Here is a 20,024-nt window from a genome sequence, read left to right on the forward strand (position 1 = left end):
GATAAAATCATACTTGTGAGAAAGAGCCTCCAAGAGTCTTTTCTTATAGATCCTATTAATGGGACTAGAGAAAAAGATTTAAACCTGAAGGGAATCTTAGCTTTGTAACTCCCTGTCCTTTCAGAATTGAGGAAGGGGGAAGCCAGAAAAGCTGACTTCAAACAGTGTTCCTGACACTCCTACCTGAGGAGTTAGGAGAGGGGAGCTTCAGTGGTACTGCATCGAGTGCAAGGTGATGCATATAGTGAGCAATAATGGCAGAACAGTACTATACCTATTAGACTTCATGGCATTTACAGTAGATATGGTGCCATGGTCTAGGCTAGGTTCTTTATGAGAACATTACATCATGTGGTGTTAAAGCAAAAAAGTCACTGAAAAAGAATACAACACAGAAATTGTCCAGTCTCTGACTTCATGGTCTTAGAGAAACTATTTAGAGAAAGGAAGCTCCTTCTTGAGAAAAATATGAATATTCATTTGTAGAGGTGCAAGTTTACTTGGATAGCTAGACTCAACAACTTTGGTTTCAGGAAGCGAGAAAGCTATATATGAATATTTTGGAAATGAGAACGAAGGTATGCTTTAGTTGCCTTCTAGGAAAAAAGGACACTTGCATAAAATCAGTTTTGTAATAGTAATGTTCTTAAGGGGCGTAAGGAGTCTCAAAAAATTGAGAATTTAAAGATTGTTGTGGACAGAGATGAACCTTCATAGAGCAGGGAAGATGAATTTGCAAGTGGACTAGCTCTGTAGACACTGCTCACAACCAGGAGAGTGAGAACTAAATCAAGTGACATTCCTGTTCATATGTAGGAGGTGGGACAACCAGACTGTATGGTGTTTCATTTCATCAAAAAGAATCCCAAGTTTTTCAACAGATTCAAAGATGTTGAGTGACTGCAATGCATTTGTCTTAGAAGCTGAGCAAATCACTGCTCTATAATCTATGATGTGAAAAGGTTCTAGAAAGGATAAAAGCATACGAGTCTGAAGTGACTCGTGATAATTCTTTACTTACCGAGAAGACCATGGTTTCTGAACTTTGTGAAACAGTGGTAGAGCTGTTCAGACTTCCTCTCAAGAAGAATACAGTTAGCTAAGGCCTTCATTCAAACTCTGAATTGCTCTCTGAAACCTAGGAAGCTGAGCAGCTTTTCTAAAGAAAAAGAGCTAGTGGACAGAGTGGTGGAAGTTTAGAGAAGTCAAGAAAAATTGTATATGTGGAAGGTATATTTGAAGAAAGTTTGCATTCTGATAGGGAAGAGAACATTTCTGCTGTTTAAGCCTCTTTGAAATTTATTTTGAAATATTTGTTCAATGGTTTTGATAAAAGCCTCAGATAAGCAATATTGAGGCTGAAAATAACATCACTGTCAGTAATAACAAGGTCCAGTGGAACAAAATCATCATCTTACTCAGATGTTATGTTTTGAGAGTAGCTACATTTCCTAATCCTCAGTTTAGAAGTTTGTTACCAAATTAAAATCTGGTTTGGAAGGCTCTAATAAAACAACTTTTTAAATTATTGATCACTTCTTCATTACATTTCTTCACAGATAAAATGGTATACCTAGTGGCGATCTGTTTAGCGAGAAGGTCAACAAGCTGCAGTTCCTTTTTTTTTTTTATTCCTCCTGTTCTTCAGTTCTTTTGTGATAACCTAATTTTAAGGACAGTAGGTTTCTTTTCTAATTCAGCATTTCATTTGAATTAAGAAGTGGAATGGTCTATCTTTTGCATGGAAACCATGTTTCAGAGGAAAGTTTACGGTGGGGCGGATTTTAAATGCCCTGCGCGCGTAAATCCGGTGGATTTACGCGCGCAGGGCCCTCCCGCACCGGCGCACCTATTTTGCATAGGCTGCCGGCGCGCGCAAGTCCCGGGGCTTCGTTAAAGGGGCGTGTCGGGGGGCATGGCAGGATGCTGCTGCGTTTCGGGGGCGGCGACGCGGCCTTTCGGGGGCGGCGACGCGGGCGTGGTTCCGGCCCGGGGGCGTGGCTGCGGCCTCCGGACCAGCCCCCGGGACCAGAACACGGAGCGGGGCAGCCGGCCGGCGCGCGCTGATTTACGTCTGCTTTTAGCAGGCATAAATCATGAAACAAAGGTAAGGGGGGGGGGGGGGGGGCGTTTTTTAGATAGGGGCGGGGGGTGGGTGGGTTAGGGAGGGGGAGGTGGGGGGAGGACGAAGGAAAGTTCCCTCCGAGGCCGCTCCGAAATCGGAGCGGCCTCGGAGGGAACAGGCAGCGCGCGCTGGGCTCGGCGTGCGCAGGTTGCACAAATGTGCACCCCCTTGCACGCGCCGACCCCAGATTTTATAAGATACACGCGGCTTCGCGCGTAACTTATAAAATCCAGCGTACTTTTGTTCGCGCCTGGTGCGCGAACAAAAGTACGCTATCGCGCAAATTTAGAAAATCTACCCCAGTGTCTGTTAAGAGGCATTGAAAATTTTGATCTGGAAAAGTCAAAATCTTTCTGAACATCAGGACATTTGTTTTATTTGGGGGCAAACAACAAAGATAAAGTGAATTCTTTCATTGCAGATGGATAAAAAATAGTACAGTGAAGGCTCTCAAGATGGGGAACTCTTCGTTCACAAGTTTAATGAGAGTTCATTCAATAATTTCACAGGCAGAGAAAGTAGATGTCTGTGGCAGAGATTTGTAAGACTACATCTTGGAAGTTGGCATATATTTTTACTAAACATCATATTACAGATATTCATTAGAGAATGTAACATTTGGAAGAATTCTGTGAGCCATATTTAACCCACCCAAATAAGGCACTGCTGCGTTAAGTCCCTGCATAGTACAGACTGGCAAAGATATAACAGAAGAGGAATTTCACGTACCTGTTAATTCTTTTACTGTTAGTCTCGTGCCAATCTGGCTCAAACCTGCCTTGTAAATGTAGATGCTTGAGATAATGTGGACATGGTGTGAGTGTAATATGTGTTTATGTTAATATTCCAATTTGTCTCAATTTTTTCTCCTCTTATTCTTTGTGGTGTGGGTAAAGTGCTCAGACTGAGAGAGCAAAAGCAGCAGAAGTGATCCTTGAAGGAAGGAGGCATCATGATGAGAACTCTTGCTATGAAGATTGGCATTGGTCTGTTGAGCAAGCAGGTGGTGCTATATCCTACATGGTCCAGTCTAGCAAGAATTAGCAAGTAAGAGGAATTCCTCTTAGTTATATTGAACTGCTGCATTTTGTTCTTTGGTGTCAGGTGCTTTCTTATAATGTTTTAAGGATGTAAGAATTGCTCAGGCATTGATATGAGGTCATCTACAATGTAAGAAACTAGGACAAGGAACATGAGGTAGAGACATGCTTTATCTGCCAGGAATTGGGGAAAAAATAATTTTGAAGTGAAGATGAATGTGTTCTGAATAAACTCAAGAAGAGGAAGGTGACTTTAAAAATGACTGAGGACTTATTGTCTGCTTCTTTCTCGTCATTAATACTTTTTTATTGAGTTTTAATGAAGAAAAGCCATATTCCACACTATCTTGTCAGATATTACACTATATGAATACCTCGCAGAAGGTAATAATCTGAATTGTATTTAGTACTCAGAAAAAAATTATTCAAAGAAATTAAATTAAAATTTACAGTGTACAATAAATAATGAGCTAGTGTCACGGTCTGACAGGATGGATTCAGGGAGCACCACCACAGAAGCGGTACAGGACTGCAGGGCAAGTATGTCTTCTGCCTAACTACCCCCTTCCCTTGGGTTCTGGGGTCTGGTAGGACTTTTCTCCTGGTGAAAATCAAAGCTGGCACACACTGGAAGCTGGACACAGGCTGGGAGTTGGAGACAGGAACTGGCTGGGAGTTGGATTCATGTATAGGCTGGCAGCTGAATTCAGGTACAAGCTGAAAGCTGGATTCAGGGACTGGCTGGGAGCTGGAACCAGACAGGGCTGAAGGTAAAGCCAGTACTGAGGACAGACGGGCTGGATACAGGCTGGGCTTGAACCATGGACAAAGGCAAAGCCTGGGAGACACACAAGGGACTGAACTGGACTGGGCAGTTCAGTCCCTTGAGTGTCCTTGTTCTTGTCCTGTCCTTGTCTAGACAAGGACAGGACAAGAACAGAACTATGATATGCAACAGTAAACAAGAAAGCCTGACAGGGTATGAGACAGGGCGAGGGAACCCTAATAGGCTCGAAGACCGAAAGGTAGGCCAAGATGGCAGCTGAGCATTGCTGGAGAGCCTAGAAGTCTACAGAGAAAGGCAAGGAGCCAAAGAAAGCTATAGAGAAAGGCAAGGAGCCAAAGAAGGCTATAGAGGAAGGCAGGAGATGAAGGTAGGCCACAGGGCAAGGCAGGAGGCCTAAGTGGTTAAAAGGTGAGGTGAAAGAGGCAATTTTAGCCAAAAAAAATCCTTCAAAAATTGGAAGAAGGATCCATCTGAAGAAAATAGGATAAAACATAAGCATTATCAAGTTAAGTGTAAAACATTGATGACAGGCGAAGAGAGAATTTGAAATGAAGTTGGCCATAGAGGCAAACACTCATAACAGAAACTTTTTAAAATATATCCGAAGCAAGAAACCTGTGAGGGAGTCGGTTGGACCATTAGATGACCGTGGGGTTAAAGGGGCTCTTAGGGAAGATAAAGCCATTGCAGAAAGACTAAATTAATTCTTTGCTTCCGAGTTTACTAATGAGGATGTTGGGGAAATACCAGTTCCGGAGATGGTTTTCAAGGGTGATGAGTCAGACGAACAAAACCAAATCACTGTGAACCTGGAAGATGTAGTAGGCCAGATTGACAAACTAAAGAGTAGCAAATCACCTGGACCGGATGGTATGCATCTTAAGGTACTAAAGGAACTTAAAAATGAAATTTCTGATCTATTAGTTAAAATTTGTAACCTATCATTAAAATCATCCATTGTACCTGAAGACTGGAGGGTGGCCAATGTAACACCAATATTTATAAAGGGCTCCAGGGGTGATCCGGGTAACTATAGACCAGTGAGCCTGACTTCAGTGCCAGGAAAAATAGTGGAAACTATTCTAAAGATCAAAATCGTAGAGTATATAGAAAGACATGGTTTAATGGAACACAGTCAACATATATTTACCCAGGGGAAGTCTTGCCTAACAAATCTGCTTCACTTTTTTGAAGGGGTTAATAAACATGTGGATAAAGGTGAAGCGGTAGATGTAGTGTATTTTGATTTTCAGAAGGCATTTGACAAAGTCTCTCATGAGAGGCTTCTAAAAAAAACTAAAAAGTCATGGGATAGGAGGCGATGTCCTTTCATGGATTACAAACTGGTTAAAAGACAGGAAACTGAGAATAGGATTAAATGGTCAATTTTCTCAGTGGAAAAGGGTAAACAGTGGAGTGCCTCAGGGATCTGTACTTGGACCGGTGCTTTTCAATATATATATAAATGATCTGGAAAGGAATACGACGAGTGAGGTTATCAAATTTGCAGACGATACAAAATTATTCAGTGTAGTTAAATCACAAGCAGATTGTGATCAATTACAGGAGGACTTTGCAAGACTGGAAGATTGGGCATCCAAATGGCAGATGAAATTTAATGTGGACAAGTGCAAGGTGTTGTACATAGGAGGCGGAGGATAGTACTTCCTTTGGCGAAAGAAAGACTTCCTGGATCCTGGCCTTGACGGCCTCCTGAATGAGGAGGAAGACAGGTCCATAGTGCTGGCGAAGAGTGGTTGAAGGGTTTCATGATGGTCCCGGAGCTGGGCCAGAGCATTCTTCACCCTGTCTCTGAAGAGATTCTCTCCAGTGCATGGCACGTCAGTGAGTCATTCCTGTACCTCTGGTCTGAGATCTGAGGCCCACAGCCATGCCAGACTACATGCGCTAATTCCCACTGAAGAGATCCTCGATGCCATTTCTAAAACATCGTAGGTCACACAAACCTCGTGTTTTCCACACTCCAAACCCTTGTGTACCAGCGGCATGATGGTGTCTCACTGCTATTGAGGCAGCTGCTAGGTTACCTCCTGCACTTGCTTCCAGATGTCCCGCAAGTATTGACTCATGTAGAGCTGGTAGACAGAGATGCGGGCAATAAGCATGGCACCTTGGAACACCTTCCTCCCAAGAGCATCCAACGCTCTGTGGACATTCCCCGGGGGTGGCGAGGAGTAGGTCCGAGAGCGCTTAGCCATCTTCAGAACAGATTCAACCACAACCAATTGGTGGGGCAGTTAACGCTTATCGAATCCGGCAGCCTTTTGGACAAGGTAAACTCAGTCTACCTTCTTAATCATGGGAAGCACTGTAAGGGGTTGCTTCCAAATCCTCAGCGGCAACTCCATAATGATCTCGTGTTCCAGGACTGCCATGATCTCTTTAGGAAGCTCCACAAACTGAAAGACTGCAAGCATTTTGTATCTGGCATCTTCTTCCGTTAAAAGCTTAAATGGGATGGCCTCCGCCATCACCCTGAAACGCTGCAAAGGTTCAGTCCTTAGGCGGGGACTTCTATATATATATATATATATATATATATATATATATATCCTATCACTTCCTTTGCTCCTCTAGAGGAAAAGAGTCTGATGAGAGACCATTCAAAACCTCAGGGGGAGGATTCCATCTGATCATTCCCCCAGGGGCCATAAAGACCCTCATTCTCACTGTATACCACAGGGGATGGGACACTAGGTGCTCGGCCAAAGTCCAGAGGTGCAGGCACCAAAGAAACTGGATGGAGGACTATTGGCCTCGGTGTCTCAACCGGCCATGGAGCAATACAGAGGCATTATCAAATTTTCCATTTTATTAACCATTCCCTTCCTAACAATTCCTAACATTCTGTTTGCTATTTTGACTGCTGCAGCACACTGAACCGACGATTTTAAAGTATTATCCACTATGATGCCTAGATCTTTTTCCTGGGTGGTAGTTCCTAATATGGAACCTAACATCGTGTAACTACAGCAAGCCAATAGAAGGTCATTCAAATGAATGACCTTCTATTGGCTAAGTATTTTTTCAAAATATTTTTGGGTAACAAGCCGGTTTCAGATTTTTCCTATAGATGCTTCGTATTTAAATTTAATTAAACTTGAACAGTTGATATTTAAAAAAAAGTTAAAAAAGATAAAAAAGTACAAAATTATGTTATATTAGACGGGAGACAATAAATGATTAAAAAATTCTTTGCTCATAGGCTGACTACTGCCTGCGGCCCATTGAGGGTGAGAGACAGCGGATTAAACCTTACTTTGAGCACATGTTGATGATATTGTCTCTAGTCTGGGTTAATGTGTTTATGGTAAATAGTTAAAAATACTATTTCCCTCTCTAGAGTTATCACTTTTGTTGTGAGTGATTATTTGAGAGGAGTTTGCTTCTGTTTAGTGGGCAGAATAACTGCCATAAAAATGAATATTCTGCCCAGGGTAAGCTATTTGTTTCAAACACATTTCTGAGGTGTGTCTTGCCTTATGGCAATGTAAACTATTCCATTTTATATGGAAAAGACGGCCTCCTAGGGTGGCAAGGAAAGTGCTGCTTTTAACCAAGAATGGGGGGGAGGGGGGGATTGGAGTACTATGCTTGCAGTGATATTATGCAGTTGCTCACGTTAGGGCCATTCTGGATTGGCATAATGGGAGAGGTTGCAAAAGGTGGGTCTGTATTGAACCAGGATATGTTAAATGACATTCTTCCAGATGCAGTGATATGGCTACCTAAACAGGCGAGAATAATACCTACTGCTGTGTCTCTTTAATGCTAGAAATGTGGGATAAATGGAAGGCTTCCTTGATAGGTGGTAGGCGATATTATTTCAGGACAGCCTTTCATTACAGTAAGAACGTATGTTTCCAAACGTTGGAAAGAAAAGGATTGTTCTCAGTTGGAACACTTGTGGGATGGTTAACTGATAGTTGATAGATAAATTGAAGCGGGATTTTGCATTTCCAGATGCGAATTACTATTTTTATCTTCAAGTAAGTCACTTTATGCGACATAGCTCTATATAGGCTCTTGTTGAAAATAGTTAAAAAGTATTACATAGTTGTACTTAACTCCTGCATGTTTGCATAATTTGTATCTAGAGATGGGAGATAAATGTTGGAGACAATGTGGTATGAGTGACACTTTCATACATATGTGGTGGGAGTGTCCAAACATTTTGGTATTTTGGGATAAAATATGTAATTTAATGTATGAAATTGTGAGGAAAAAGGTATCTAAGGAGCCACTAATCTTTATATTGAATACTCCAAATTTTGAGTGTGATAAGTTGGAGTGAGTTCTTTTACAGCAAGTCATTCTAGCAGCTAGATGTGAGGTGGCATATTATTGGAGGAGGATTGTGGTGCCCTCAATGAAAAGAGTGTACCAAAGATTAGAAAAAGTCTATTATATGAGTAGTTTAACTGCGCTAAAGAATAAACAACTGTTTTTGAAACGCATTAGAGGCCCTATGAAAGTTGGAAATTAAGATCAGAAAGATCTAGGTCTACATCTGTCTGATGTGCTTGCTGTATATTATAAGCTGTTGCCAGTGAGCTGGATAAAGATGAAGTTGGGGGGGGGGAACACTAGAATAAATGGATATATTGTATTAGTAAGAATTTACAGTATGTTGATGATCTGAGATATTATTCATGATGCATGTTATGTATTCGAGCTGTTAGTGGTTTAGATCAGCTATTTGGTGGTCTTATATTGTTCTTTGTAACTGAAATTTTGTTTAATAAAAATTACTAAATACAAAAAACCCCCGGTCTCCAGTCACTTGCCAACAAACACAACCACTCTTGAGACATTTATCAACCCAAAAAAAGTCAGGACCAAGCAAAAATCGAATCCTCTTCTATAAGGGGTAATAATAGCGCGTCAAAAACGTGCAGCCAAACGGGGGCTAAATGGTGCGCTCAGCCGAATTCACCGTTCTGTATCGGCCTGAATGTGAGCAAATGGAAGGAGTAAAGCTATTGATGGTTAAGAGAAACTGAGCTGTAGGGAGTACTCTTGGTAACCTAATGTGTATTTGAGACTATATCGTTCATGTAGGATTAACAGAAGTTATGTAAATGAGCCATAAGTTGCACACATGTATGTGTGTATCTCATAGGCTGTGTTTCTGTGATCAGCCAAACATTTTTCCTTAATAGCAGAGTAAATGGTAACTAAAGAGCTGTGAACATAATAAACATACTATGGTGACACAGTGATCTCATGTCACTACTTTATATGCCTCTCATAGAGGCTGTCTGCATTTCCATATTGCAAGTTACATTTTGTTAATTGAGCTCCTGAGTCTTGACATATTTCGATATCTGTTTATAACATAATTTAAAGATAAAAAGCTGAACCTGTTTTCTTTTTCAGGATTGAGGATTGGCATTCTTTTTAAAAAATGTCTTTAGTTTACACAAGTAATTTGTAAAATATCCAGCTCATCATTAAACAAAGTGACATTATTTTGGCCATCGCACAGAAAAGAACAGACTTTATTGATTGTTCTTCGTAACAGGAAATTCTTTTACTTGTGTTAACAGCAGACTCATGAAAGATTAGCTGTATTAAAATAGCAATGACCAGACTAGTTCAGTGATTCAGTGGCAGTATTGTGCACTGCCATGTGGAGGACCAGAGTTCAATTTTCAGCTCAGGTCTTCCTCTTTTGGGTCGGCCAGGGTTGGGGATGCTGTGGAGACAGCATTCACAACCCTTGTTGAGGAGGCAGTCGTGGTCATTGCGCAATACTGGCAGTAGCTGGATTTAGGGGCCCATGCTTGCAATATTCCGGAGGGAGTCCTGGCTGAGGGCGATTGCTGCAGTGACTGGACTAAGGTAAACTGAGAATAGATATTCAAAAAGAAAAAAAAAAAAGGGGGGTGGGGAGAGGGAATCCACTGGGATAGTGCCATATGAAATATGATGTCAGATCCAAATCCTAGATATCTAAAGGAAAGGGAGGAAACCGCTGGCAATAAATATTATATGAAAAATTGGGCACAAACAGGATGATTGCTAGACACTGTATTATACCGTCTTAAATTTGGTTGTCCATTGCTAAGAAAAACTGAAGTCTTGAATTCTTTCTTGTAGTTCTGCTATACATATTTAATAAAGTAGACATTATTGTAAAAATTATTTTCATATTCAAAATGACAGATAACTTGCTTTTATGCCATGTATGGGTTTCATGGTAACCATTTTTGAAGCAAATTAATTGAAAAATGAGAACAAGAAGAGTTCAGAGTAATTTTTATTTTAGAATTCTTTTTGCATTAACACATCTTACGTGTTGATGAATATATGGAAAAAATAAATTGTGCCTTTACCCTGCCGTGTCTCCAATATGACAATAAATCAACCTTTTTTCCTTTTAAGATGTCTAGCCTTGTAATTTATGTTTGTATAACCCATTACTACGTACATAGTAGGTGTTTTAGTTGGCAGGCATGCTTTCATAGATTCAGTGGAACTTTTAAACTTAGCTTTTTTAAGTGTCCATAATTAAGGGTGGAATATTTAAAACAAAACAAAACAAAAAAAAACCCAACCCTGACTCACTCAGATATTAAAGCTGTTCCCCCCCCCCCCCCCCCCCCCCCCCCCCCATCCTTAAAATGGTGTTAAAAACATAATCACTTTGCAGCATGGATTAAAAATAGTATACCATTTTTCTTGGTAAAAGAAAACTAGGACCTACTATGCTTTCTGCCCTATAATACAGTTTATATATCTGTAATACATACACAAATATACAGATATGGAATGTGTTCTTTCTGTCTGTCTTTAATCAAGGTTTGTCATGACTAGCAGCATGAATCTCACGTCAACAAAATGTTTCTTTTTTTCAGCTTAAAAAGATAAGACACAGGAAAATGTTTTTAATTTGAATACTCTGCTTGCACTCCTACTCACTGCAGATAATAAATTTTGCATCGGATTTGGGCCAATTACAATTACAGAACAGTACTTATAACATGACTGACTCAGTAATGAATGGCAGCTGTAGGCCAGGTTGCACTGGAGTTACTCTATTTAAATCCGGGATCTCCAGACTTTTGAAGAGAAGGGCCACATGGAACATTTCAAATCAGCAAGAATGCTGGGGAGGTCCTCTTCAGTTTGCTGATCTGGGGAGTGCCTCCCTCAGAGGTGTTGGCGAGAAGGATTTGAGGGGGGGGACGGGACCATATCTGGCACTTGTGGTGATTTGAAATGCTGGAGGAGGGGAGGGGGGGGGGGGATGACAGGGTTCCCAGTTCTAGATTTTTCCAAAGTTGGCAATCTTGCCCCATACCTTCCTGCTTCCCTAATATCTGCCTGCCTAGGGAAGTAGGGGCATGGAAGGTGGATGGATAGCAGGACAGGTTGTTTTGTGTGTGTGTGTGTGTGTGTGGTGCACTCTCTGTCACTCACCTCCCCCCCCCCCCCCCCATGCACTCTTGCTCCCTGTAAACTTTCTTCCCTTTTTTCATCCTTTTTCCCCACCCTTTCTTCTTTTACCCTTCCTCTCAAACATCATGCCAGATTCATGATACGAGCAAAACAATACTCTCTGGAGATCCTAATCTTAGGAAAGACATTTGTATTTTGTATCTGGATTTCTGCACTCTGTTCTCCAAAGCATGCATCCTTAGAGGATGATGTCCATTCTCCTCCCCCACAGCTCTGAAGAGATGGCAGCATGATAAGGAGGCGGGAGCCACCATCCTTACCTGGCTTTCCCTGGCAACCCCACAGAACCCATGGCTCCATACTGCTAGTGCCTTCTTCCCTATGACCTATACTGCCCTCCATAGCAACCAAAAATTCCTTATGGTTGTGTTGCAGCCTCTCACCCAGTCTTTAGCTCAAATGGTTGCACATGTACAAGCAACACTAATGCCAGGAATGGATAACACAGCAATCGGTGGTGGCCTTGCATTGGTATACCCCACCCATGCTGCTCTGACATGCTGCCACTTGAAATTCCAGTTTCAAGTATTTGAGCTGGTGGTGGTGATGCAATGTACTTGCACCACTGCAGGCCAGATCAAGCTCCTGGTGTCGCTATGGGCAGGTAATATTTCTTCTGCTGTTGCTGCTGGGGGCTGGATGAAATTTAGCCAAGGGCCACAGTTTTAGGACTTAAGAGTTTTGATGTAGCCGGTTGAGAAATGTAGGACTAAGTGACCAAACTGTGAAATGGTTTGATGTCTAGAATACACAAAAATGGACTTCATTATTTTCTTCAAAGCAGGGGTAGGCAGCTCTAGTCCTGAAGTGCCACAAATAGATTTGGGAACTGGCAGAGGAAAAAGGAGGCAGACTCTGCCTGTTCCTTAAATGCAGTTTATTTACAGTGGAATTGAGAAAAGTGCACAGCAAAACAAACGAAACAGCCAGCTCACTTGGGAGTTCAGGTCTCTCACAATTAAAATAGCGCAGTGCAAAACAAAACAAACAATATAGTCAGTTCACCTTGACTTCAGGCAAATCCCAATTATAAACAAAGCAGGTCTTTGCCTTACTGTCACTCTCAAACCTTAAAAGTGATGGGTCTCTGTTCCCCAGCACTCGCTGACCCTTTCTAGGCCCTGAGGTCTTATTCTCTTGTGAAGGCCTCCTATCTTCACCCAGGATACCCTGTGGGTCTCATTCTTTTTTTTTTTTTTTTATTTATAATTTATTAAATTTCTATAACATTTGCAATGAAAGAAATTAGGAAATCATGGGATACATATCCATTCAAAAACAAAGGAAAATACATTACAAGAAATAAATTTCACATATTATCCCATCTAATAGTCCACTTTATCTGGGAAGCCTCTCTAAGAAATATTTAAAAGAAAATATGTCTAAATCTAGACCAAATAGGTGGATCCTCTTTTGACCAAATTAAATTAACCGTCATGTAGTCTGCTCATGAACCCCAGATCCCCCTTTATCTAAAAGAAATACCTCCAGGTGATCAGGTTGAAGAAAAACAAATTTGTTTTTTTGATAGGTAATAATACATTTACATGGGAATTTGAGGAAGAATGTAGCCCCAATGGCTAAAACTCTTCCTCGCATTGCCAAAAACTGCTTCCTCCTCACCTGGGTCGATCTTGAGACATCTGGAAATACTTGAACAGTTTTACCACAGAATAAGAAATATTTATTCTTAAAATATTTCTGTAGAACAAGATTCTTTTCAATCTGTCATCTGAAAACCACTATTATCGTTGCTCTAGTTGTTATATCATCCCCAGAAGCTTCTAAAAAGGATGTCAAATTGGGACTTCTATCAATTATTTCCTCCATCCCACTCTCATTTACGTTCCCGTCCCTCTTATAATTGGAGATATAGTAAATATTTGATATCAATAATTCACTACTTATACCCAGCACCTCTTTAACGTATTTTTTAAACAGCTCTTGCGCAGACAGCAGTCTAGTATATGAAAAATTTAAGAATCTTAAATTTCTACAACGAATATTATTTTCCAACATTTCAATATTTCTATAAATCATTAAAGAGTCCTTAATAAATGCAGTCCCACTAGTTTGTAAAGAGGTAATTTGATTACTCATCATCTTGTCTACAGATTCCAACTGTTCTATTCTCTTCCCATGGTCGTCAATCTTTCCTTTAATCTCAGCAGCAAAAACAGTGGACTGGGTCATGGATTGAGAGAGTCTCTTTTCCATTTTCATTACGGCCTTCCATACATCTGCCAATGAGATGTTATCAGGGTCTGCCAATTCAGCTTCCCCTTCCATTATTCCAGCAGAGAGAACAGGTTCCAGTACTCTGGTTCCTCCCTCTGCTGAATTTAGCACTTCAGTAACATTGGTGGTATTAAAAACACTTACCACCACGTTACTATGATCCTTGACGGCTTTTTGGTCCTGGACGGGACTTGCGCTCATCCCAGAAGAGAAGGATAAATCCTGGGCAATCTCTCCAGTTGGTTGGCTCCCCCTACGGATCAAATGACTATCCATAGGGCCTTTCATCTCCTTGGAGGCTGGGGTAGATGTTATAGGTTTTAACTTTCTTTTCTTCCCCATAAGGAGCTCTCCACAAATTTCCTTCCAGGGGCGCGCCCCTTTGGCGCTTGGCGCCGGCGGCTGTGCGCCGCTGTGCTGGTCTTTAAGTAGCACAGCCCCGTCAGCTGGCAATGACGTCAGGGTTTGGGAGGCGGGTTCAGCGACTCACCGGAGCAGTCCCCTTCGTCCTCTCGCGATCCCACTCGCACCTGGAAGGCCTCCCGCGTCTCATTCTTAAGGAGGACCAGGCGAGACAGCTGTGCCTGGTCCTTTAAGGTAGTCTGAGGGAGTTTTCTGTACACTCCCTCACAGTCTGGTTTTCAGGATATCCACAATGAATATGTACAAGTATATTTGCATGCACTGCCTCCATTGTGTGAAAATATATTTCCTTATTTTTAGGCTCTATGACCTCTTTGATCCATTTCCAGGTATATCTTCTTTTTGTTTTTATTATGTTTTTGTTCTGTTTCATATCCTTTTGGAATAAGAGTTGTGTGTATTTATTTAACTTTTATATAACTGTCTTATTCCTTGCCTCTTCTCTTTAGTTATTCATACTACATGTTTACTAAGAAGGTTTTGGAGGATAAACTGATTCTTCTTTCATATTCATTTATGTTTGTCTTTCAATATTGTGAAATATTTTTAATTGTCTAATTATATTGTTTGATTTAATGAAGATTGTATATGTTTTTCACATTGAACAATTATATTGGTAATTGCAGAGTATAAGTACTGACATATGAATTTGTTGTCCTAGTACATGAGTAAAAGTTATATTTGATGCATTGATTTCCTGCTCTTTGGAATAGGTGAAATAGCATTATTCTATTCTATGTTTACAGACATGCCATTACCTTAGTAGATAGTGTTTTGTTACTATCCCCTAGAATATTTTGCGTGTCTGTAGTAAATTATAAGAAATATCTTTGTGCTTCCAGGAGGGAGGTCTTTTACTGAATGAGATGTGAGCTTCAGGATGGCTGTGGTGTCCTATCTGGATGGCAATACTTTACAAATTCCTCTAATCCTAGCCCTATCCTTTAAATAATGAGCTCTGTATTATATAGGGCATAGATGTAAATACATGTTATGCTAGGAATGTTGCAATGGAGATTGAAACCATAGGATTGTGTAATTCAAAGATACCATTTGTGTGAGTACTGGACCTTCTAGATGTGTGATGTGTGCAATATTCAAGTGACTTTTAAAGTGTTTTTTTTTCAGACTTCACTATACATATGACACTTCCATAGATTTTGTCTAATATTTTTTGTTACCTGCTTATAAATTTGAAACTGTTTTATGACTGTAGATTATGTTTTATGACTAGAGATTAAAGATTTCCATTTTTTTGTAATCCTTTTCCTCATAGAATCTGTGGGCAAGTCACTTTACCATCCATTGCCTCAGGCAAAAAAATAAATTGTAAGCCTTCTGATGATTTGGGAATACCTTCATACATGAATGTAATCTGCTTTGAAGTGCCAAAAAAGTGGAATATAAATCAAAGTGCTTTTGAGGATGTTTAAATGATTCAGTGCGGCATTTAAAGTTTGGGCCATTGTTTGTGGCTACTTACACTTTGAACTGACTGAGAGGCCAATACAGCAAAAATCGCGGGAGAGCGGGCGAGCACACAGGCCACACTCCTATGTGCGCGATTCAGTAAATAAAATTATTCAAATTAGGGCCTGCGGTAAAAAGAGGCGCTAGGGATACTAGCGCCTCTTTTTTGACAGGAGTGGCGGATGTCAGCGAGTTTGACAGCCAAAGCTCAATTTTGCCGGCGTCTGTTCTCAAACCCACTGACAGCCATGGGTTCGGAATCTGGACGCCGGCAAAATTGAGCATCCGGTTTTCAACCCGCGGGCCGATTTTACATTTTTAAAAATTTTAAAAATTATTTTTAACTTTTGGGACCTCCGACTTAATATCGCCATGATATTAAGTCGGAGGATGTACAGAAAAGCAGTTTCCCGGTGCCGAGAGAAATTAACGCGTACCTTTGGGTAGGCGCTAATTTCTGAAAGTAAAATGTGCGGCTTGGCTGCACATTTTACTTACTGAATTGCGCGGGAATAACTAATAGGGCCATCAACATGCATTTGCATGTTGTGGGCACTGTTAGTTTCGGGGGGGGGGGGGGGGGGTTTGGACACGCGTTTTCGACGCACTATTACCCCTTACTGAATAAGGGGTAAAGCTAGCGCGTCGAAAACGCACGTCCAAACGCGGGTTAACAGTGCGTTCCACCGGCGCACACTGTACTGTATCGGCCTGTTAGTGTGAAAATGTTCATTGGGATTTCTCTGCCCATTTCAGGATGTTGATGATGTCAGGAAAGGGATTCCACAGATTGGGAACCCTTATGAGGGTTGCAGGCAGCACCGTGACCTCTTGGACATCTATCCATATCAGTGTCCGCTACAAAGTTAGTCTTTCCCAAGAATACTGGAAAATCACAGGGTTATGTAATCTGCGATATAAGAATTGTAAAGAAAGCTTGGTCATATGGATGCTAATATAGATTGCTTTCCAAACAGCTCACCCAGTAAAATAATATATCTGTCCCCCTTATCTGAAATGGATTTTGTCAATTTGAAAGAAACAGATTTGTGAAATAAAACTGCAACTCCTCGATTTTTAGTTGATCCAGGGGCAAAATGCACTTGCGATACCCATTTCCTTTTCAATTTTAAATTCTCTTCCCTGAAGAGGTGTGTTTCTTGTTAAAAAATAATAAAAAAAAATCTATAGTGCATTTTAGCCTGTTGAAATAACTAAATACTTTTTCTCTCTTAATTGGGGTGCCAAGACCAGCAAAGTTCCATGAAATGCAAATTTATTTATTCATAGTTAAATCTTAAGTTTATACAAATTACATAACCCATATAGGAGGTCCGTTCTGTCCCAGCTGAGCCACAGACCTCCCAGCGAAAAACAGTCCAGTTGTGCAATTGAAAAAAGGTTCTGTGTGCAGTATTATTCAATCCTCCATACCTTAACCCAAAAGCCTTCCCTCAATTCCCAGCCTTCCCTTTCCCTCCTGACCTTCCTATCCCTTCCCAGCTCCAACCCCAAATCTTTTCTGTTTATATAAAAAAAAAAAAAATGCAAAGGAGAATAACTGGGTTTCACACTGCTCCTGTAGGAGTCTGGAGATCAAAGCAGACATGAGAGGGTGCCACCTCTTTATACACACAGCTCTCGCTGATCCCCTACATGAGCTCCAATAAGAAGACACACACAGGTTACGTACAAAAGCTTAGCTCCATCCATGTAAATAGTAATGGTCTAGAGTTACTGAACAGGATCAAAGGCTTCCCTTCTGGGCAATGAATAGAATGCTGACATGAGGAAAGGTCTTATGGTGTTAGCAAGCCAATATGAATCAAACTTGCAGAACAGTATCTCTGACCACGTAGCACATTACAGTTTAACAAATCAGTGAGATTCAGAGTTTGCAGCAGCCAGTTCTCAAAGCTGATAATTGACTATTAGGAATGCTCTCAGAAACTTCTACAAAGCTTAAGTTGTGGCTTTCCAAGGCCTCAGTCTTGATCTCCTGCTCCGACAACATCTTTTCCAGTGCAACCACTTTATCTTGCAGGGACTGAATTAGGTCTTTTCTCCTGGGACAAGCAGGATGGTAGTCCTCACTGATGGGTGACATCATCAGATGGAGCCCGGCACGGAAATCTTTTGTCAAAGTTTCTAGAAGCTTTGACTGGCACACTGAGCATGCCCAGCATGCCACTATCCATGTGTCCATGCGAGGTCCCCCTTCAATCTCTTTTTCCCTGGTGCAGTTGCCTCGCAAATTTTTGGAGCTCTGCTTCTTTTGCAATTAAATTTGCAGTTTTTCTTCCGGTCCATCGTTGGGTCCTCCTTCACGGCACAGTATGTGAACACTTTTCTTCCATCTTCACAGTCGATTCCCACTTTTTGGTGGCCTCTGGTCATCGACCACGCGCCGGCTGTTTTTCATGACATCGTCCTGCTTCCGTTGGTTCCCCCAGTTCCCGCGGACCATGTCTATCATGGATCCGCATGATGTTTGCATCCTCTGCCTGGGGGCATCACATGACATCCAAGGGTGTAAACTGTGTGATCAGATGACCCCCCAAGGGTCATCGTGCTGGACTCGATAAAATGGAGAAACCTTTTTAGTCCCAAAAAATCCACTCCATCCATGCCCACGTCGGAGTCATCGGCACCCAGGGGTCGAGGGGAGTCACTCTATACACTCCCCCTCGCCACACCCCCGGCGTCATCTTCTAAAGACCCCCCCCATGGTCTTGACGATTTCCAGGACATCGGGATCCTCTGCCTCCTTGGCGCCGGGGAAAGACTGGGCCGAGCGCTGCGGGAGATCCCACAAGCATCAACACCAGTCACTGTCTGTGCACGGCTCCGGTTCTGGTGTGGTACTGGCAGCTGCCACACCGCCATGAAGCGACCCCATGGTACAGAGGCCCCATCCTCTGATAAACCCGGGAGTCCCAGGCGTTCCCCACAGATATCTGTGCAGGGCACCGTGCCTCCTTGTCCTCCTCCCTCAGTCCTATCCTCATCGGACTTTCAGGAGGAGTTGCATGGCAGGGTGCAGAGCGCAGTGCTCCGTGCTCTGTGGAGCGTTGAGCTGCTCCCACCACCGGCCCCCATACCAGTGCTGGAGCCTCTGGTGTCTATCTTGGCACCACTGTTCGAGTGCATGGGTGTCCTCCCGATGCAACCTGTGCCCGAGGGACCCTCGATTTCCCAGCGACCACTGATGCCTCCTTCGGGAGCAGTCCCCATCATTGGGTCCTCCGAGGAGGAAGATGCGGTCCTGAATCCTAGGTTCCTCAATTCTTTGCCCTGGCCACTGGTCCCCCCATTACTGGTGGGACTGTTGATTCCTGCAGTGCCCTCGGTTCCTTCGAGGCTCTCGGAGCCCAGGGCCAGGGATTTACACAGGCCTCACCCATGCAGGTTCTGCAGTGGCCTCAGCGAAGAAGGCCCTTATGACCCATGAGGGGATGATTCTTCGGTATCTTCTTCCGAGATCTCGGACGACCCCCTGTCAGAGCCTTCTCACCAGAGGAAAGGTGTCGATCCCCTCCAGAGGACCTCTCCTTTTCGGGGTTTGTCAGGGCCATGGCCGAAGCTATTCCCTTCCAGCTTCTCATGGAGGAGGATGCATGACATAAAATGTTGGAGGTCCTCCAATTTGTCAACGCCCCTAAGGAGATAGTGGCTGTCCCCATTCATGACATCTTTAAGGATCTTCTCTTCCGGATGTGGGAATACCCGATCTCCATCTCTCCATTGAATAGGAAGGCATATGCCACCTACCTAGTTCAGCAGGCTTTAGGTGTTGAGAGGCATCGGCTCCCTCACCAGTCTATAGTTGTGGAGTCAGCCCTCAAAAAGGCCAAATGCGCCAGCACCCATGCCTCTGCCCCTCTGGGGCGAGAACATAGGGAACTGGATGCCTTGATAGGAAGGTTTGTCAGGGCACTATGCTCATCACCCGTATCACTTCCTATCAGTTGTACATGGCCCAGTACAACCGAAACCTGTGGAAACAGGTCCAGAAACTCGCAGAATGCCTGCTGCAACAGCAACAGGAGTCATTCTCTGCCATGGTCCAGCAGAGTCTGGAAGCTGGAAAACACGAGGTGAGATCCACCTACAATGTTTATGAAACAGCTGCCTGGATAGCTTCAGTGGGCATCGGTGCCTGTCGGATGGCCTGGCTCTGGGCTTCTGACCTTCGACCAGAGGGTGCAGGAGAAATTGGCTGTCTTCCCATGTACAGGTGAAAACCTTTTTGGGGATAAGGTGAGAGATACGGTTGCTCAGTTGAAAGATCACTGCAAATCCCTTCAACAACTCTACGCTAGTACTTCAGACCCTCCATTTTCTGCCAGGAAATCTTCCAGGCCAAGTTCCAGGAAGTCCTTTTACTGGCAGTGGAAATATTATCCCCCTGCCTCTCGGACTTGCACACCCCATGCCAGCTCCAGGGACCACTCTC

The 20,024-nt window shown here is 42.6% G+C and overlaps 1 protein-coding gene across 8 annotated transcripts in view; it reads left to right on the forward strand.

Moving 5' to 3' along the window:
• CUX1 (cut like homeobox 1) overlaps positions 1–20,024 on the forward strand; it is a 1,076,531-nt gene that overhangs the window by 199,745 nt on the left and 856,762 nt on the right. The window lies entirely within an intron of this gene.

Source organism: Rhinatrema bivittatum, chromosome 8, assembly GCF_901001135.1.
Source record: "Rhinatrema bivittatum chromosome 8, aRhiBiv1.1, whole genome shotgun sequence".
Taxonomy (NCBI): domain Eukaryota; kingdom Metazoa; phylum Chordata; class Amphibia; order Gymnophiona; family Rhinatrematidae; genus Rhinatrema; species Rhinatrema bivittatum.